Source organism: Pleurodeles waltl, chromosome 12, assembly GCF_031143425.1.
Source record: "Pleurodeles waltl isolate 20211129_DDA chromosome 12, aPleWal1.hap1.20221129, whole genome shotgun sequence".
Classification (NCBI taxonomy): domain Eukaryota; kingdom Metazoa; phylum Chordata; class Amphibia; order Caudata; family Salamandridae; genus Pleurodeles; species Pleurodeles waltl.
The window spans coordinates 627,654,275-627,676,859 of record NC_090451.1 but is presented as its reverse complement, the minus strand read 5'-3'; positions in this window follow the sequence as shown (position 1 = coordinate 627,676,859).

Below are 22,585 nucleotides of genomic sequence, written 5' to 3'. Positions count from 1 at the left end.
ATATTTTGCTTGTGGTGGAAGAAATAGATGTTTCCTTTGTGCCGGCAAATGAACTAAGTCTACAGCCTAAACCATAAAGGTGCAATGACGGCCACACTAGGATCCCCATTCTTGTTATTGGAGTTTATTTTGTACATACCGAAATTCTATTATAAAGTGAAAATTCATATTGATGCAGTTTCCGTGGGGAGATTGCAACAGTGCACCTCATCTTTAAATAAAAGCGACTCGGCGTGAAATAAAATCCATATTTTGCCGGAGTTTTGAGTTTTTGAAAGGGCAGAAAGGATTATGTTTGTTTAGTAAATTGTTCACACAGCAGCAGGCTGTGCACAGTGACATTTTCATAATGTAAGTGCTGGTCTGGAGGGTAGTCAAGGTGGTAAATACATTTAGTGGGCTAGGGCCCAATCACATGTTTGGCAATGGAATTCAAAAGTAGGAGCTTCTCTGAGTCCAACAGAGGGTCATGTAGCAGAAACTGCGATATTTAATGTAATGTTAAAATGAATGTTAAAATAAATGTTACTATTTGATGGGGTGTAGCTGATACCCAAAGGGTGCATTGCCGCTGAGGCATTGGAAATAGAAAGACACATCAGCGCATGAAGAAGAGAAGAAAATGCATTAAAAAGTAGTGTCTTCAGAGATTTGCTTAAGCTCAAAAGGTCAGATTGGAGTCCGCCAAGGACGCCACTCTGTATTTTGTGTTGATGTCACGGATTATTGCCTCAACTTCACTAAAACTATGTTCAATGGCTTGTGTCCGGATGCTTCTTATCTTTGGTTGCCAGCCCTCTTAGCAACGGCCATTGCTTCATTACCTCTAAGACCACTTGTCCTGGTCCTAGTCATTACCAACGAAGTGTATCCCACCGCCCTAAGGCAGGAAAAAAACATTAATGCTAGTATGCTCGTCCTGTGCACCCTAACTGGGGTCCCTAAAAGGGACCAACATTCCTCCTGTTTTTTTCATTGTCTCCGACTGGGACAGGTACTTAGAAATTCCTGTGTGTATTTCTACATTTGATTGCCAGTTTTACAGATGTACAATATGGGACCCTTGCTGGGCCTGGGCTGCAACCTCATCTTCCTTGAGCGAAGTGTCATGGCACATGTTATTTAGTGCATTATTTGGAAATGTTACCCATATTTATGGCCATATTAAGGAACTAAAGGGCTGATATAGACTTTGGTGGAGGAGTACCCTCTCCGCCAAAGCAAAGTTCCGCCCTCCTCATTTCGAGTCAAATGGAACTTCAGTTTGTAGGCAGCGGGAACTACTCTGTCTCCACGGCCTTCATACACATCTGAAGCCTTGATGGAGGAAGTGGCAACAGAGGTTTGGCCATGAGTTCACCTGCCCTATTTAGAGTGGGAAAACATATGGCCAGTTTTCACTGTCCACCATCTACCAGTAATGGACAGTGAAAAACTCCAGCTCATGGGAGAAATCGCCTTCGGCAAGGCAGTCATTACATTTTTTTATTTTCAAAATGAAAATCCAGTTTTGGAGTTTTCTTTTTGAAAATGAATTTTTTTTGTAAAGTTTGACGTCCAGTTCCGTCATGTTGACGGAGCTGTTCATCAAACTTTTAATACATTTACAAGAACGGCAGTTCCTGTGAATGCAAACGATGTCTGCTGGGCTGGTGGACATCTCTAAATTTGGCGGACGAATACTCCTTGGAGCGACAGAGTACATTACCAGTCCGCGAAACTATAAATCAGGCCCCTAGTATGGCATTCAATTCTCTGTATGACTAAGACATTTTGAATTGGAGGATTTCATCCTGGATGGCTCTCTGTGGCAGTATTTATCAAGTGCAGGCTGTAAGTGTTTAAATTACGCCTGTTTCTTTACTTCGATGTGGGGTCTATTTCCCATCATTTCGGAATCTATCTCTAGCTCAGCAAGTATCTCAGGATATATGTTGCAGGTTTGTATCTAGATGTATCTATACCTCGTTCCACTGCTCAACTACCTTAGTTCATCTCAAGGTTCCAGGTGAAGGGAGCATGGAGGTGGATGTTTTGTCAATGAGATGGCCACAGGAATTGGTGAATGCTTTTCCACTGTTCCCTTTGATCTCAGAACTGCTGTCCCACCAAAAAATAAGAGCGGTAGAAATGACAATGGAACTTTCTTTTTGCAAAGGAAATCATGGCTATCCTCCCCTCCTGAAAGTGTCATATTCCATTGCTGGAAGAACCAGATCAGCCGCCCCCTCAATATTTTCTAGAAGCAGTTCCAGAGAGAATTGATATATTGTCCTGGAAACTAAGAGGCAGAGTATTGAGAAAAAGGCTGCCTCATAACTTGGTGGAAGCAACAGAATCCCATCGACAGCTGTATTAATGTCTTGTGACAGACAGTGGGCATGTTTTACGAAACAGTGCTTAAGCAAAATATCTGATTTTGCAGTGGCAATTTCCCCTAATCTTTGAGATGCTGTGGGAAGATTTTCATTAAAACCTCACAGCTTCTACCCTCGAAGCACAGTAGGATGCCATTCATGCTTTTCAGGAACCTTGGAACAATTTAGGAGAAAGTGATGTTTTTGTTGATAGATTACTCAATGATTTATTTGTTTTCACTGGCTGATCCTCTTGTTCCCACATAAGACCTTGTTCTTTGTTCTAAAGACTTTACAGTCTCACCCTTCTGAACTTTTGGTTTCTGTGATTGTGAAGCTGTGAAAGTGTCTTTCTTGCCTTAAATAACTTCAGCTCACTGTACCGGATAATTGGGTAGAGCTCTTTTCTTAACTATTTCAGGAAATTATGTAACTTTGACAACTGGTCCATATTTTTCACCAAAATTTGTGTCTGCTTCTAGTGTAGCTCAGGGGATATTTTACCTGTATTTTCCATCTCCTTCTTCCTCAGAAGAAAAACTATTACATTTGGTGGATGTAAGAAGCAGTATCTTGATTTATTTTTTGAGTTTAGAATTTCAGATTACTTATTTGTGACCTTTGGTTCAGCAGGTCAAGGTTGAAAAGATACCTCTTTCACAATCACAATCAATAGGCGGATTAGGTCCACTGTATCCTTGACCTACTCTTTCACAGGGATTCTGTTTTCAACAGGTGTCCAGAGAAAGTTGACAAGGTGTCTTTATGCATCATGGGCAGATGTTCAACGGGTTCCCATTACAGAGATTTTAAGGCTGCCACTTTGGCACTTTTTTTCTCCATACCTTTTATGAACGTTATGAAGTTTGAGATGTTTCTAAAAAGACTGCAGGAAAATTGAGAAAGAAAACTTTTGCAACTTCACACACACACCTGTTTCATTGCCATTGTTGACCTCCAGTTTCCAATATTATCAGCATCTGGTCCAGCAGCACCTAAACCAGAAGGATGGCATGACTCGTAGCAGCGTTCTCAGTAGGGGGCTGCTTGCCTTAGTCAAGCACCTCACTTTAATACCAAGACCATTTCTGTAAGAAATTGGCTAATCATTTGCAGTGGATTGACATCCACCTCAAGGAATAATAACAGTAAGTTGTCAGGGTGAACCCAAAAGTCACCAAATTAAGGTAAGCTTATCTTCTGTTAGACATGGCACAGTGTAGACTGGCTTACCTTAGGGTAATGTGTAAAGTATTTATGCAGTACCGAAACAGTACTAAAGTCAGAATACCAAACAATTAAAAACAAATGTGGAATAAGAAATATAGAGTAAAGTTTAATGAATAAAAGTACACCAAAACAACCCAATTTCAAGAAGGAGAACTGGAGATATGAAGTTTTCATCTTTCAAGTAAAAATATCACCAAAGAGGACTAAGACCAATGATAGTCTATGGAAGATGTAGACCTGGGTTTAAGTGCGATTTCAGGTTGATCAGGATGGAGCTGGTGTCTGATAGCAGGTTTGTTAAGGTCAAAGTTACTTTTTTTCAAAGTTAAAGTGCATAGAAACCATACTCATATAAAACTTTATCAACAGGTTAACAGTATGGGACTTTTAAAAAGTGGAGCAGCACAGGCCTATCCACTCATTAACCTCCTAAATGTGGATCACGTGAGTGGCTTTTATACATTTTGAGAATGGTAATGATGCTAGTGGGGATTACAGGCAGATCACGAAGAATCACACATTGGCGACCCAGGAAAGGGGGGTATCTCCCATCAAAGGAAAGTTCTGTTCAAGACACCAGGGCTTACTGGCGTTCTTCTCCCATTCTCAGCTTGCCTGTGCACATCCACAGTTTCTCTGCCATGCAGCCTAGAACAATAAGGATGCATTGGCTTGAAAAGAAACCAATGATGACGGACTTTCGAACTAGTGGATGCTTCAACCAACATTAAGGAGTGAATGTAATGACAAAACAGAAGGAGGGGGCTAGAGAGCATAAAAGAGGAATCACAACACAATAATGAGTCCTTCTTTTTATGTTTCACATGTAGCCTCAAGAGTGAGTCACCTTTCTTACTGCTGTAACAACATATGACAAAAGGACCTCTTAAAACCTTCTGGGATAAATCATAAATGGCAGTAGGTGTTACTAGCGTAGAGAAATTTGGCCAGAGTAAACATTTATTACATCAACCCTAGTCCTACCAACTCATTTAATCATCCTGCTAATCTTAAAAGGACGCGTATATCTTTAATTAGCTTTTCGCACTTCATGATTTTTTCCTGTATGTTATAGTAGGAATAAATCTAAAATCAGATTATAAAATGCTTGCTTAGAATTTCCCCTTAACACAGGAGCACCATACCTAAACCTTGTTCCACATTTCATCTGCAGCTAGAAGCAGTCATAGAATTGGAGATATTGTGTTATTAAGGTATCCTAACACAGCAGTTTGTCATTTAAAACATTCATGTAAAGCAAATTTCAAAATATAAAATGTAATTCCTAATTGCAACTGTTTACATATTTTTATACATAGTTTGTAATCTTCAACAAAATGCTTGCCAAGATGTAACCAGTCCACGTGCACATACCACTACCACACATGTTTCTCTTATGTTGCTTTATATTATTCAGTTAGTCAGACAATGCATTTTATTTAGGGTATAAATCACGTTGGCAAAACTAAAATTAATCAAATAGTACATTTATAATGACATTTTACTGGTCACTTCTAACACCATAAGAAAACTTCGCTAACCCCAATATGAGTGCCCCATTAGTACTAATGGGGCTCATACTAAGAATTAATGGTCCAAATGGGATTACTAGTCCATGGGTTTATGCAGATCCGGTGTGTTTTATCCCTGCACCTCGCCTGCTCCAAGCAGGTGACTCTCCTATTAAAATTGTGTGAAAAAAATAGAAATGTAATAATTATTCTTCATAAATCTAAAATAAAACCGCAATTTAATTGGTTATCCTTATCCTGTACCACGAGCAATGAAACACTTCACAATGTATATATTTAAAAGTAAGCTGGATCTTGTCTGCTTGACATCACTATCCCTAGAGAGTCAAATGTACAACAGGAATGTCTTGGTTATTGCCAAAACCACGAGGTGACACTGGGTCGCTTTATCACCTGCTCTGTACTGCACTGGACATGTTATTTACATTAAAAAAGGGGCCTACATGTGTAGAACTACTCCTGCACCTGAGTGTAAGTCTACACTTTTTTTTTTTAACTATTCATTGTTTCTGAGTGTAGATTTTCCTGTAATTGTAGACTTACATACCTGCACTGTCAGTCCAGGGGGCAGATATATCAAAGACTGAATTTACAAGTTTAAAGTTACTATTTGTAACTTTTCATATATTTGTGAAGCTCTCCGCCAATGTGATGGACATCTCTCAAGGGAAAAGTATATGTAAAATAATAATGTTTCTGAATTTTGTATAATATAATATATAGCTATATATACAACATATAAATGTAAAATAAATTACAATAATTATTTGTACAGCAGAGCTAATAAAATTAAATGTTAGAGCACAGTACCTTTTCAAAATATATGTGCATTAAATATAAAACCAATTTAAATATAATAATTATAGTTTATTTAAAAGGTATGTTAAATTTTTGTAAGCATTTTTAAATGTTTTAATAAATGTTTTGCGACAATAATTGAATGCTTATTTAAAAATCAGTTAGCTATTAATGTTAAAATTAATTAAATATTTATTCCTGCTGGGAAGCCAGTGTTTTCTAGTGCAGCACTGGCTGTTACGAATAGGTGTAAGCACATTATTTTTTTTAACATGTAATGCATTCAGAATATTAAGATGCTGCAGACCTTAAGGAAAGAGTATAGATTACTGCACACTTTGGCCCTCATTACGAGTGTGGAAGTCTTAAGACCGCCACTCTGGCGGTGGTGGCCGGACTGCCGCTAAAGTAATGTCCGACCTCCACATTACGACTGTGGTGAAAGCGCCACAGTCAGACCACCGGCACTGCTACTTTTAGGCCAGCTGACGGCCTGGCAGTGCCAGCGGTCTTAATCTGCCAGGGCAGCACTGCAAGCAGCACTGCCCTAGGGATTCCGACTCCCGCATCCACCAGCTTTTGCATGGCGGTTCCACCGCCATGCAAAGGCTGGCAGAGACGGGGTACCAGAGGCCCCATGGGGGCCCCTGCACTGCTCATGCACTTGGTATGGACAGTGCAGGGGCCCCCATGGACAGCCCTGTCTCCCTTTTAACTGCCTGATTTTCAGGCAATGAAATGTGCAACGGGTGCTGTCACACCCAACGCACCGCAACATTGCTGCTGGCTCTATTACGAGCTAGCGGCAATGTTGTGGTTAGTTTCCCGCTGGGTCAGTGGGAAACTCATAATGGTGCCAGCGGGCGGAAGACTGGAGTGGCGGTCTTCCAACCTAAACAGTTTGGCAAGCGGCCTCTGCCACCCACCAAACTCATAATCAGGCCCTTTATGTTCTTCGTGGTCTTAGTTGATGCTGTAGGCATTTTTAAGACTTATTTGAGGTGAAATCAAAGACAGTGCATCAGATAACTGATCTTTCCCATCTCTGTGGAAGAGGCTAACTAATCTTCAGCTGGTTATCATAGGTTGAATAATGATTTAAGAAGGGAGAGGACATCTTAAGAAAAAATAAAAATATATTATAGTCATCATAATCTTTATAAGGCCTAGATAGTTGTTTGTGTTTAGCCAGGATCTTTGATTTCAGGCATTGTAGATATACTGGCAAGTTCAGATCTAACATATATAACTAACTGCCATTGTTAGGGTGGTATAAGTGTGAAAGTAGGTACTTATGAGCTGTTAGGAATTAGATTAATTATTGAACATTATTAGTTACTATAACGTTTCAAAACTTTAAAGAGATACTTATTACCGTTGGAGGTGAAAAAGGATGCAAGGAAACGTTCCATGGAAGTCACGTAAAAAAGGTCAGACTCCACATTGTAGGGATGTCTGGTACAGGAGTTGTTTGTCACATCATTCCTGGGCTTGCATTAATTTTCAGTACTTTCAGCACCCAATGTGAAACCTGCTCACCTTCACAGCCGGGCCATTTTAAGTCAGGTTTCTGCGAAAACAAATGGATGGTTAAAAAATATAAATAGTTGAACAGAGGCTGACACAGGATAGTTATTCCCCACATGACATCAACACAGGCTGAAGACAGAACCAGCAGCACTGTCTTGGAAGTATTTTCTCCCTTGTCGGGAGAATTTCTTTTTCCAACTACATTTATTAGTGCAGACTTGAATGGTATTAACATTTGCACAGTTTATTAATCTCTCCTTCACATTTTGTACAGATTTGTCTGTTTTGATGCCTTAATTTGTGATCCTGCTCTTTTGAACACCTGTAACAATGGTTATTGGAGTTACCTGCTCTGCCTATGATATTTGTTCCAGACAAGTGACTAAACACAGTGTGCTGTCAGACTAAGGGCCTAATTTTGAGTTTGGCGGACGGAAAAGCCTGTCCGCCAAACTCCAGACAGGGTTTCTGCCACCGTAGTGGAGACCACCCTGCTGTAACTATTAGGAGTTTCTCGCTAGGCTGAGGAGCAGAAACCGAGGTTTCCGCCCGTCAGCCTAGCCAGAAACAGGTGGCAGCATTGTCTCTGGCTTGTAATCGGGCCGGTAGCAATGCTGACACCTGCAGGGTACCCCAGCACCCTTGCAATGTTCACTGTGTGCACAGCAGACAGTGAACACTGCGAGGGTACTGGGCAGGGGTACCCCTGCACTGCCTATGTCAAGTGCAGGGCCCCCCTACGGCCCCCTGCATCTGTTCTCTGCCAGCCTTTTCATTGCTGTGAAACTGTCATGAAAAGGCTAGCGAAGAACGAGGTCGTAATCTGCAGGGCAGCGCTGAAAGCAGCCCTGCCCTGGCGGATTACGACCTCCACCCGCCATCAACCCGTCAGGATCACCGATCTCGGCGCCAGTGTCTTTAAGTGGCGGTTAAGCCGCCACAGCAGCGGCGGTCCTGACCGCCACTGCAAGCTTTGTAATGAGGCCCCAGATTCCTTCTGATCCTTGAATGGGCTAGCGGAATACTGCACTGAGTCCTGCTACATTTAAAGTCAGGACTGGGGCATTCAGCACCGGAAGGAACACAGTTCACAGTCAGCAGGGCTTTATTAATTCGCAACAGATATTTTTAATTAATCTATTTTTCAAGCTCTTTTTGATCAATGGAGCCATTTTTCTTTTTAATAACTACATTTGATTCAACTATCCTGGTTCCTGCCTTATGTGTAAGACATCTACATATTTTCTTTTAGGATTAAGAAGGTTTACCTCAACAAAAATGATAAAAACTATAATGTTCCTGCAAATTGAGATAGCTAGTAAGAAGCAATGAAAATGAATATGCATAATGAACATTATTTGAAACCTTTAGAGACATCTACATATATAATGGGAGGTGATTTGTGGGGATAATGTTTAAGCTAGTTTTCTTTATGTGTGTTACACTTTGCTGCTAAAGCAGTCTGCAGCACTGCATTTGATGCCACGTTTAGACGCACAAGCTGCCTGGCGCTTTTTGTTGCCAGGAACATGTGGACTGACTGTGCTATACATATGTTAAATACCAGAATAATATACTATTAAGGTTTAAAGCACATGCTGGCTAGGACCTGCTGACCTGCGTTGCCAGCTCAGCCCCCTATAATTCTGCCCTGAGTTGAGTGCAGCATTTGTCGAATGTTATCCTCGCAGAGGAAACAGCGCGTGTAACTGGCATAAGCATGACAAAAGTGCATTAGTTCATTGACAGCTGTGTGAGACACAGAATGACAAATTGCATCTCACTTTGCATGAGAGATGTCTCGACTGTTCTAGAATAACGTGTTACCCGTCTGCAAAACTCTTTTCCACCTCACAGCGCCTAGTCAGGCATTGAAAGCGCTATGCAAATGCCAATATAATGTATTATGTTATTGAATTCATAGAGCGCTGTGATTGCCCCGAGGGGTGCGCGGTGCTACAAATAAAGAAACATACAGAATAGTAGAAAGAAGAGGTCAGAGAGAAGCACCTCATTGTTGAGACAACTCCCGGCCTTAAAAAGCCATATGGCCCACATTTATCAAGATTTCACACAGCGCAACACAGCAAGCCATCTTGCTGCGGTGCGTAAAAGGTAGAGGGCAGGAATGTTCTGCATTTACCATTATAGGGCACACTCCAGCCTTTCCTAGCTCTGGCACACTTTTGGCTGCCTAGCGCCAAAGCAGACACTCTTGTGTCATGTTGCAAGGGGGCCTGCGTTGCAGGCAGGTTTGTCACAATTCTCAAAGGCATTTTCCTCTTTCTAAGTGTGCTGCGGAATGCTTAAAAGAAGAAACAGCGAGGAGAAATAGAGAGATTCGGGAATCTGGGCATGTGGAAGAATGCAGAGGTGGATGCCTGGGAACACTCAAGCGCCACCCATGGCGCTGCCTCGCGTTACTCTGGGTTTATTAAGCCACTCAGGACCATGCGAGGTGGACTTGCGTGGCTTGATAAATCTCATTTAGGTTTTCCACTGCCCTTGTGTCTGCTTGTGTGGTGCAAGGGTGACGCAAAACCTTCATAAATATGTCCCCATGTCTTTAAGGCCTCTCTGAATTGAAAGGGAGTGGGAGACTGTTAGAGAGCGGTTGGAAGCTTATTCCACAGCAAGACCGCTCTCGCCAAAAAGTCTAATATTTAAGCTCCAAATGGTGTGAACTATCCAATATAACTGAAAACAGACAACTTTAATCTTCTTATATAAGGAATTACACAATGAATTTCTCTGAGAATCATATTTCAAAATGCAAGACACCGAATGAATATAGCATGAAAACTGCAATCCTTATGCATGGCTAAATTACTAATACTGGTCTCCCATGTTATAACATGCTACTTGTCTGTAAAATACTTCAGAGCCTTGTCAGGGATACTAAGCACTAGGCAAGTACTCATACCATAAACTACACTTTACACTCCTTGACTTTGGCTAAGTGCACATCTGTAGGACCAGTTATTGATGATCTGACATAACAGCTGAACTGTCCCCAGAAAACTCAAAACAGCAGATATAGACTGTTCCATTAGAGTCTTGGAAGTATTGAGGGCTTAGCAACAGGGGAGCCGAGGCCTTCCAAGACCCTCTGTTGTGACAAAAATGACAAACGCTAATGATTGGTTGATTGTCATCTGCTCAAAACATTGATATTCAAGCCAATCAAATGCGCAAATTATCATCCATGGGGGGCGTAGTCTTCAATCAGAGCAAATGACCCAATTTCAGTTTAGCAAGTGGGAGTCTGTATCAATCGGAAACTTTTTGTGTAGTTAGATGAAGGGAAAAGGGAGAACTGGCAATTTAAAGATGTGAAGGCAGCTCAGCTCATTAGGACACCTTCTGCAGAGGTCTAGGTACATATATTAGCCTCTGATTAGAAAACAGGCAGAGCAGACTCAGGCTTTAATTTTTCCAATGTCAATAAAATGAATGTTGCATATATTCGGTAATATTAGTAGTTGTGCACACTTTACACTATTAAGTGAAACTACTCTCCACCAAGAGTGTTGTGCGCTACATAGGGACAGATATCTTAAAACGCCCCCCATGTAAGTGTTGATTATCACTTCTCTTTCCTTCTATTCCCTTTTACCTCCCCTCTCTCTTCCCCTCTGACTCTCTCTTTTTTTAAATAACCATGCACAGCGCATGGTAATTATTTGTGTTACTACTATCGAATCTCTAATTTTTAGTAGGGCTGGTCGAAATGCAAATTTGTGTAATTTTAGGAATTTTGTGTTAAACTTGTTACATTTATGTCACTAAGCCATGTTGCGTAATGACACCACCATTCACAGCAGAATTATAGTGTGGGAGCGTGGGAACAATACAAACAACCAGAAAGTGAGCATCTGTTGTTCACGGTACTTATATTTTTCACATCATATTTTAGGGCGACATGTGTCCTTGCTTCAAAAATGGATGAAATTAAGCATTTGAAGCCAAAATAAAATATAGCACTAAATGATGGATTTGCATTTTGCTTTATTATGCATAATTTTGTGTGATCTTGCTAACATTTTACATAACTATGCAAAAGTCAATTACATGAGTTTCGACACCCTGAGTGGCTAGATAAGACAACATTTTAATTGAGTAACAGAACAAATTACTACTAGGTGACAGGTTTTTTAAAATCAAATCCCAGGACATACCATAAACATGAATTTAGGGCCTCAGTGCTCCCCAACAAATAGAATACAGACAATTGAGCACTAAGAGAGTTTAACTACAATGTTTATACACAGTATTATCTCTCAATCAATCAATCAGGTGTTTGTTAAGCGCAACTACTCACCCTCAAAGGGTCTCAAGGCGCTGCGGGGGGCGTGAAGCATCCATCAGTGAGGTGGTTCTTCAAAAGCCATGTCTTCAGCTCCTTTGTGAAGTTGAGGAGGGGGTAGTTTGCCTGAGGTGGAGCGGAAGGGTGTTCCAGGCTATGGCTGCGAGTTGGGAGAAAGAGCACCCCCCTGTTCTAGTTTTCTTGATGCAGGGTACTTCTGCGAGAGAGAGCTGGGCTGAGAGTAGGGTCCTGTGGGGTACGTGGACGTTGAGTCACCTGTTCAGGTAGGCTGGTCTGGTGTTGTGGAGGGCTTTGGGTGAGTAGGTGAGGATCTTGAAGGTGATTCTTTTCTCTATGGGAAGCCAGTGTAATGTGTGCAGGTGTTGAGAGATGTGGCGGTATCGAGGCAGGTCGAGGACCAGTCTGGCGGCGGCGTTCTGGATGTTCTGTAGTTTATGGGTGAGTTTATTGTTGATCCCGGCGTAGAGTGGGTTGCCGTAGTCCAGTTTGCTGGTAATGAGGGCATGTGTGACAGTCTTTCTGTGTTCAAGGGGGATCCATTTGAAGGTCTTGTTTAGGAGGCGGAAGCAGGTGGATGTGAATGAGTTGATTTGGCGGTCCATGTTGAGTTTGGAGTCTAGGATGATCCTGAGGTTACTGGCTTGGTTCGTGGGGGTGGGCGGGCTTCTGAGGGTGGGTGGCCACCAGGAGTCGTTCCACGTTTTGGGTTGAGGGCCCATGTTGAGTACATCTGTCTTGTTCGCGTTGAGTGGAAGTCAGCTGTTTTTCATCCAGTTGGCGACTGCTCCCATGCTTTCGTGGAAATTGTGTCTGGCTGTGTTGGGTTCGTTGTCGGCCAGTGGGGCCATGTAGATGTTAAACAGTGTGGGCCTGAGGGAGGACTCCTGGGGATCTCCGCAGGTGGTAGGTGTTGGGTCTGAGAGGAAGGGGGCGAATCTCACTCGTTGAGTTCTGCCTGAGAGGAAGGATTGGATCCAGCCGAGGGCCTTATCTCTGATGCCAGCTTCGTGAAGTCTGCATATCAGGGTGTGGTGGGAGACTGTGTCGAAGGCCGCCGAGAGGTCTAGCAGGTCTCCACATCTGACGTCCAGAGGATATGGTATACTATCTCAACTTGGAGCCAATCATGACTATCACACCTATGCTTTAGTACAAGGGGTGTAGCTTTTGATGGGGCAGAAGGTGCAGTGGCACAAGTTCTTAGGGGTGTGAGGCCACCACAGCATCACAGTTACATGTCTTTTACTAGAGAGTGGAGTGTCATTTTCTTGCTTTATGATCCACAGCACTCTTGAAACGTCACTTCTTCAGTAAGGAACTTAACACCTAACTCTTCCAGAAATAAACCATCCACAGGAATTTGATGTGACTTGTAGATAAGCCTTGCAATCCGGATGTGAAACAAGTATGTATTGAGCCCGAGATGTGGTGTCCTTCTGACCTCGAGTTGACTAGAACGAAGTCCAGCAGCTCCTTTCCCAAATCCTGCACCTATGCAATGCTTCTGCCTAATATTCTAGGATAATTTGTTTCGCGGTGAAAGGTAAAGCTAAGCAGTGTGGTCACAAAGGTATGGAGGGTCTCAGAAAGCAGGAGAAACTGTACTCCGGCTGGTCAATCTCGACATACAGTACTCAGTGCCTGGAACCAACAGATGTGGATGAGCATCAGAAAATCCCAAATACTGGCAGATGAGTTTGAAGATGGAGGTATGTTGGTGCACCCATCCCTGGCTGTGAGGTCCTTAAGATCCATAACTCCCACCTCAGAGCACCAAAACCCACAATCAATAATTCGATTTTAAAACACCACCCTGTTTTTATTCCTGGTAACCCCCTTATTGTAACTGCGAGCCATGGTAGGCTCCTGGCACTGGTAGACAGCAGAAAAGCCTAATTGCAATTCATAGAAATCGCAGTAACACCAAGAATGCTGTTTTAATATCCTCTGATCGTAGTATTAATCAGCACTTACTTTCTTTTGAATGTTTATGATGCAATGCCTTAGAATGATAGCAATGCAATGCCAGAGGTTCTTACCGATGTAATGAAAGAGAGCGGTTGGAGTTGAGGTAGTTAAGTAGGAGTTGATGGTTTTCCTGTTGCAGCTCATGTGATTTAGCTCGGTAAATGTAGTTTGATGACAACCCTAAACTACTGTTCATCAGAAACCTTTATTTCTCCCATTCAAGTAATCATGGATGTCTCAATTGTCTTGGTTACAGCAGAAGATCAAACATCATTAGGTTCTCAACCTGTATTCAATATATCTAATATTTAGGACTGCAGGATGACTGGATGTCTTGCCTTGGACATTTAGTGCACATGCACCAGTACTTAATTTGTAAAAGAAAAAAAAGGAATTAGCAGGGCCCTTGACGGGAGGCTTCTGCAGCCTACACTACCCATTGCCCTTGCTAGCTCTGCCAATGACAGTATCAACACAACTATTAACCACCACAGTTCTGTAAGTGTGACAATTCAGGCTATTCTAGGCCACCCAGCCTATATTAATGGCTTGAGCGTCAACAAATGTTCTTTTTGAATGTGTATTGACTTACTAAATCCTGTTCTTCTGCTCATTTCAAAAGTAAAACAGACAGTCCCACCATGTCGAGGACTGTCACTAGAGCTCGGGCTGTCAATTAAGTGCCATGCTGAGCACCGGAAACCACGGCCTCAAATTAAGCACCGGTGTGTACCAAGAAACGAGAAGTCTTGAATGACTTACTCAGGACACTTAGGGCAAAGTCAATGTCAAAAGGAGACATTGTCTCAGTGCCTTGAGGCAACGTAGAAAGAGTCGCTGCGGGGAATTTTTTTTGGCTAACTAGAGGCATATGTGAGACTGCTCACAGAAAAGCGTTGTAAATATTTTACATGTTTATCAAGTCCCAAATTGACACATTGTCTGCTTTGGAGTGGAGGGAAGCAGCGTGTTAATGCAAATTTTGAAATATTGGGGAAATTAGTGAGTCACTGTTTGACTCTATTCCCTCATGAAATTATATGATTTGTGCCTGGTGTCCTCTTCTGCATTCTCGAATTCTTCTGCCTCTCCCTCCTAACCTGTGTTTGCAGCCAGGAGCGTACCTTGGTCAGTAAGATTGGAGGGGTGTGAGCTTCAGACTCCCAACAATCACTCTCGCACATAATGTAAAAACACACTATACGACAAGTAGGGTGCACAAGAGGGGCTTAAGGAGCAGTGGAAATGGAAATAAATGCGGATGGGTAGGGATACTAAGTGAGAGAAAACACATTATTTTGTGAAATAACCAACATTGTTGAAGTCTTTTCAAATTGGGGGAGGGGAAGGGGGTGGGAGATTTTGTCTGTGCCTGCAAAAATTCCTGCTAAAATCCGACAGCCACTTCGCCCACCATACCCGTCTGAAAACACCTGTACCCAACTATTTATCACAAAATAAGTTTATTTATGGGGTGCAACACCCCAAACACACCTCTGTAGCTACTCCCCCGTTTGCAGACCAGATACAAACTATCCACAATCCCATGGGTGTCTCCTGTTAAATACTAGTGTTTTGGAAAATACGACTCCACTCTCAAGGCGTGGTCGTCATTCCCTCCATCTTGTCTCATTCTTTCATCTCTCTTGGTCCCTTTTCTATGTCCATGAACTCTTTCAGGACTTTGAGGTGACGGTTGCATGATACAAACATTGTACAAATGACTGACGTAAACATTGCACCTTTATGAACGGAAAACTGGACGTTCATACTTTCAGCAGCCATGCGAAATGTTCTTTCCTGTCAATTAGGATGCAGCAGGGAATAATTGGGCTTCCTTCAGACAGGTGCGCTTTCCAAATTTACCCATACAAATCCCTTCATGTATTACCTGGAATAACTAAGGCTCTTAAAACTGTTGAGACGGGAGGAAAATGTGGGAGTTTAGCACTTGGTTAAACCAAAACTGCACGATAATCACTATTTTGAAAAGTAAAAGCTGAGAGGTAAAAACGCACGGGGACGAAAACGTAACCCCGGTTTTACACCCTAAACCGGCCCATGCTATGTGTTAGACGTTGGATGAGGAGGTTGAGATGAAGGAGTGCACGGATTGTGGTTGTTAGAGCAGTGTCATTTAAAGGATTTTAGGGGCCACCCCAACTGCATATTTTGAAAGTCCCAGGCCAGACATATTTTGGGGGCCCCTATAGGGCACACATTTTGATTTTATCACCCATTTGCTGCTAATTCAAGTCAGTAGGACGACAAACAATACTGACTTATATGTTAAACTTAAATAAGGTAATAGAAACAGTTGAAACATGTCTTGCCCAGGACCCTCAAATTCCTGAGATGACAGCGAGTGGAGTAACGGGGTCAGAGGTAGATGTCAGCAGGGCGGGAGAGAGGGAGATTTAGAAAGAGAAATAAAATAGACAGCTGTCTAATAGAGACAGTCACTTTTTCCGAGGGCCCCTGGAAAGTGGGGACCGTAGGCAATTGCCCACTTTTCCCATTCCTCATGTAGTCTATTTTCAATGGGGCGAGTATAGTTTTTTTTATAGTTGTATCCCCTTGTAGCACTGAAAAATCATCTTTCAGGCAAGAAAGCAAAAATAAAAAAAACACAGCCTTTTCTATTTATGGTCTACATTTAACCTGCAGCTCTCAGGCTGTCATCAAAATAAGGTCAAACCATATTTACTTCGTTTTGAGGTCGATAACCTGTGAGCCATCAAATTGGGTTGTGATTTACACCTATTATTGAGTGTGCAGAGACAATTTGGTTTATGGCTTGTACCTGTAAATGCCCAATACTCCATCACAAAGAAACTGAGCAGTGGTCATCACATTCCCACCTGCGAGGAACCAACAAATAAATAGCAACAAATACAGAAAGTGGAGGTTGACCTGGCAATGAACAAGGTAAGGAAGCAGTTCTCCAGACATAAAAATTGGGGTGGGGGGGGGGTGCAATTCACACTTATTTTCTTACCCAGATTAAAATATTAGTTCCCTTCTTCATTAAGAAAGAGTGAATTTGCGATTCAGTGGCATTCAGAGGCAAGAGGTCCAGTATCATTATGGAAATCAGTGATAACAATGCTGACCAGTAGTTTGCTTTTAAGGGCACCCAGTAAAAGGAGCATCCATCTTTGCTTATGATAACACATTTTAACACGGCGGAATCTTTTCACACTGAGAAGATCTATGAAAAATGAACTCAAATATTAAGGATGTAACAGGCTGTTGTACATCATAAGAGGTTCTTCAAGAGCCAAGCTTCACAAATGGCTGCTGCAGGATCTTATGTTCTAGATAAGGGCATCACACCTCTACGTTGAAAAACATGTGCAAGTTGTGCCATTAGGGATGCATGTTGGGGAGTGGAACATTCAACTACTTCTATTTCACCTCGCCATCCGCCACACTCATTTTCTTTTCAATGAAAAGTACAATTAGAGCCGTGGTTGAAAAGACACTGAATTTAACTATCAGGATTGCAAGCCCAGGCCAATTAATCTTTTTAAAAATATCTTGGAGGCTGAGTGTTGGGGCATGTGGAGCACTTGTGGGACCATTGAGTATTGTGAGTCAATCTTTTAATGGCCACACAATGACTCTTCTGATACTGAAAACAAGGGTTATCCAACAAACCTATGGAAAACCCCCAAAATGTTCATTCAATCACAATCTACACAGTAGGATACATTGTTTCTAGACAAACTTTTCTCTTCTTAAGAAAGCCTTCAGTTTGTGGTAGGGTCAACTGATTCATCTTACCGAAACCAATATTGAGATACCTGTAATGAAAGGAAAAAGTCGCTCTCACTGGTGTCCAAGAGATCGAACAATGCTTTTTGGTATTTTACAAGGGCAAGGCCTTTTGAAAAGGACTGAATCAAATGCTACGTGCTTTCCAAAGCCAGCTATTGCAATCTAGGTTTTAAGAGATTTGACAGCACAAAGATGTCTCACCATTACTCTATAATGCCTTTTAATTAGCTTTGGACTGTCCCTTTGGTTTGGAGATAAGACCAATGTTTGTATTGCTAATCCTACTGTTATGTGACATATGGTATAATAGAGTAGGTTCCCTAAATGGCTTCAGAGGGCATGCACCCTTTATCATGTAGCAAGTCTTTTCTTGTTTTTTTGGCATCAGCTACAAACAACAATTATGCTTGAATTCAAGGTTCACTGTGACCAAGAATATGATCATAAGCTTGCCTATGTGGTTTGGAGTGGCACACTCTCTACACCATACTTTTCACTGAGCATGACTATTGTCAGCTTAATGGGTTGTGGAGGTCTGACAGTGGTGGCAGTCATTGATTATAGCTGCGGGTTGAGCCTTGGTACCTGTTGCCTACATAAGGATTTCCTTTGTGTGAGTGGTACAAAAGATGGAGGCTGAAGGGAGCCTGCCATGCACTAATATGATTTATAGGTTTACCGGAAACCCTTCCTGAGATCCTTTGAAATTAACTGGACTCTAGGGGAGCAGCCATTACCCCTTTGTGCTCCATTCTTCCCCAGTGGTCTTACCCCAATTAGGTTGATTGGCAGCTGAGTGATTTCCGGTGAATTCTTTACTAACAGTTATTTCCTGCTTAACTGAGTGCTGAGCCTCTACCTCACACATCTCCTTGGGCATGCCTTGGACTCCCTTGCCTAGCTACATCTTGAGTCATATGCTAAGGGCGTGTACTTGGGTATCCGTTTTGGGTCCTACAGTAGGTAAGCCCCATGACTCCAGCAGTAATATGTGTCATGGATTTGATATACAACTGTTCGGTTATTCGTTGATTTAAGCTCCACTGGACTACTTTGTGCCATATACGTTACAGAATATGTGTTTCCATATTTTAAGTGTTTCAGAATGCCCTGTGGCAGCTTTTTCATTGATAATAATTAACCGACTGGAAAGTAGCACTTTAGATTTTGAAATAACACAAAACTGTGTTGCAAACACCATTCTCCAAATATTCACCAAATCTATCGCTCAAGGACATTCTTAACCTAGCTATGAAATTAAGAGCAAGAAAAATAACTACAATGGATCAGATTCCTGAGCTCTAAATTATTCTGATTTGGGTAAGTTAATTTCAACATTTCACCAAATTCCATGGCTTCCATTAGGGAACATCTAAACACATGTTTATAAAAAATCACTTAACCATTGCATGAGTTGTGATATTTATGGGAATTAACAAGGGACTATAACAATTAAAAAGCAAAAGTGCATCATGGTATGCTCCACCACAATTCAGTCCCCTTATTGAGGAGGGGGGCACTGTGTGTGTGTGTGGTGGTGGTGGTGGGGGGGTGGTGAACATAAAAATCATATGATTCAAAACAATTAGGGTCACTCACCTCTGAAAACCAATTAGACACCAGTCTTCAAAACAAACTTGCCGACAGGCCTCTTCTTTGGGACCTTCTTCTCACTTCTCTATGTCACTGGGTCTAACCTTGCCCTTAAGATGCACTGGAGGGGCTTCACCTCCTAAAATGCAGACCAACCTTCCCTGATCCTTGTAACTTAGAAGACATTGATTCACTCTTTCAGATCATCCACAGGTTCCAACTCCAGGAGGAACGAATTTATGATTTGGACTAACTTCGGTAAGCTCACTAGTGCTGCAAAGTGACTTCTGGGCACAAACCGGCACTGTAAAATCAATTAAATAAACGAATAAATGATTGATTAATTCATATATTTTTATGAAATGTTTAAATGAAGAGTCAAAGATCGTCACTATCTAAATACTCCACTCATTCAAAACAAGAAGGAATTTCAGGGCATTTCCATTCCTTGGTAATGGAGGCTATATTTTCTTTGTTGTATGCAGTAGCAGGGTTGTTTTTGGAGAGGTCAGAGCGCGGAGAGGCATGGCAGCCCCAGGAAGGGAAATCCATCAATTGCACACTTCCTGTGGCCATTGTTTTTTTTTTTTTCAAGAAACAGCTCCTACTTTTGATGTTTAGTCCTCAAAAGCAACAAGCATTTGCAATGCAATGGGTCTCACATTTGCTTGAGTTAGAGCTGTTAGCATTGTAGACTCCTAACTGGAATTTTCTTGCCACATAAACTGAAAATGTAAAGTAAAACAGTCACATAAGCGAGCCGACGGCTGCAATGAGCGTGAAGGAGACACACAAAAGGAAACAGAAGTTTGCTCGCAGTCAAACATATCAGCAAAAGTGCAATTATCCATGTAACTGGCAAAAGTGCAGTTATCCATGTAAGAGGGTCAATGTCATGCAAAGTGCTCGACTACTGCCCAGCATGATCGTGCAGTGTAGAAAATAAAAAGAAAAAGTAGTCCAGAAGCCATGCAGAAAACACAGAGCCTCGTATGTTTTCAGTAGCTTACTGGTGCTCTCGAGGAGGGCTAAATACTGGAAAAGGCATGATGTATGCATGCCTTTCAATAATGAAATCAAGCACATTTTAAAAGGCAAGCCCACGAACCAACCAAACTGATGGGGGTGACATGGACATGGTTAAAATCCCAAAGAGAGATTACAACAGGGGCCAGAGCGCTTGTGCGCTCAACCCTTAAAAGGTTTGCCAAGTGGGAGAAATGTAAATGGAAGCTGCTAGGCACCCTCTTCATCCTGCAGAGCAACTGGATCAGTGGTGGTTGCGCTGAACCTTTAGAGACCCCCCACTGAGCAGACAAGCCACTCTAAATATGGCAAGTGGTCATCCATTAAGTGGGCATAGGCCATAAGACTGAATGGTTTGGCCACCAGCCAGCCAGGATTAAATGATTCTATAAATAGATTGACAGGAAATGGTTAAACAATGTCTGGCGTTATATCACACAATAAGAAATATACGCATAAACAGGTGTTTTACACATGTAGTCCTTTTTTAATCTCTTGGTGATGGATAGAAAGAAGGAAACTATGCAGTGTCTAATTAAACGATGTGCAAATTTATCACTGTATATTTGTGTCAGCAGGGTAGGTGGGTGGACTGACTTTGATCCCTTATTAAGAGGTGTGAACAGGGCTGAATCCTGGGTCTTTTCTTTTTCATTTATTACATTAATCAATTTGAGACATCTTTAAGAAAATGACCCAGGTATTGTCCAAATTTGGTTGAAAATGAACTCATTTACCTTTGTAGACAGGTAGAGCAATCCTTATCTCTGGAATAGCATAGGTTTAGAGATCCCCACATTTTTCATCCCACTTAAAGAGTTGTCTGCATATATTTCTATATGTCTGATTGCAGCTGGGAGCTGTTGGTGCTTCTCGAAACCTGGTTAGAGAGGTTCCTTCCAAATTCGATGATGCATGCAGTGCAAGACAACGGGCATGTACACACTTTAAAGGGCCTGAAGTTGTTGTGCTGTACAATTTGCACATTACAGTAAATGTTGAACATATTAATGGAGCAAGCTATGGGCAGTTTTTAATGTGTTTAATATTTCAAGGCTATGGGGGTCATTTCGACCTCGGCGGTCTTTTGACAAGACCGCCGAGGGACCGCCGTGCTGAAGACCGCCAGTGGTGGCGGTTTTCCGCTCTGCGTATTATGACTGCTGGCAGCCCTCCGTCCTTTTCCGGACTGAGTGCCGCCAGCAGCCATACTGGCGGGCGGCGGGGAAGTGGAGGTTGCTCCACCTCCACCGCCACGTCAACAGAACACCACCCACCGAATCACGTTCTGTGATTCGGAGTGGCGGTGTTCTGTTGACGGTGTGATGGCGGCTGAGCAGCCCCCATGGACGCCGTCCCCTCCCGGAGGATCAACGGACCAGGTAAGTTGATCGTCCGTTAGGGGAGGGGGGTGGGAGGGTGTTGTGTGATGTGTGGGTGCATGGGGGTGTGAGTATGTAGAGGTGGTGTGTGAGTGCGTGTATGCATGCGGGGGTGTTGTGTGTATGGAAATGAGTGTGTCTGTCTGTATGTATGTCTGTATGGATGTATGCGTGTACGTCTGAATATGGGTGTGTGCGTATGACTGTGTGTGTGGCTGTTGGCATGTATGTGGGTGTGTGTGCGGGTATGTGTGTTGGTGGTGCCTGCATGCGTGTCGGGTGTCTATGTGTAATGTAATGTTAGGGGTAGGGGTGGGGAGGGGGGTCCTGCCACCTTTGGGGGTGGCAGGGGTGGTGGGGGGGTGTAGGGAAGGACTCAGGGTGGGGGAGGCCCCTATCAGTGCCAGGGAAGGAATTCCCTGGCACTGATAGTGCTCACCGCCATGAATTTCATGGCGGTTCCAAACCCTATGAAATCCATTGCGGTCAGCCGGGTCATGATACCGCTGGCGGTATTGTGACGACCGCCGGGCTGGAGACCCAGGTCTCCAGCCCAGCGGTCATCTCCGCCCTGGTGGTCGGATCGGAGAAGTGGCGGATGTTACCGCCATGGTCATAATTCCAAAATGTTTACCTCCAGCCTGTTGGCGGTAAGACCGCCGCTTCTCCGTCGACCGCCAGGGTTGGAATGAGGGCCTAAATGTTCCCACCGCTTTAAAATCCTTGCTGCCCCACTAAATGCATTTGCTTTCAAATGCTCCATTTACCAATTCTTGTTCACTTTAATCTCATGAGGAGGACCCCCTTAATCCCACCAGACCCAACATTTGTCCATTAAGCTTGCTCAATTAATTGCTTGCTACATAGTGTCATACCCAAATTTTACACCTCACCACTTTCAAAAGTCACCAGCCTTCACTGCCATAAACGTAGTTAAATTATTTTCCAAAAGGCCTTGGTGGTTGTGTGACTCTCACTCAGCTTGAAATTGTAATCTACATGTTTCTGCGGCCCTTGGTCCTCGTCTTCTGTTCCTCTGGCCTGAAAGTTTGACAACCATTG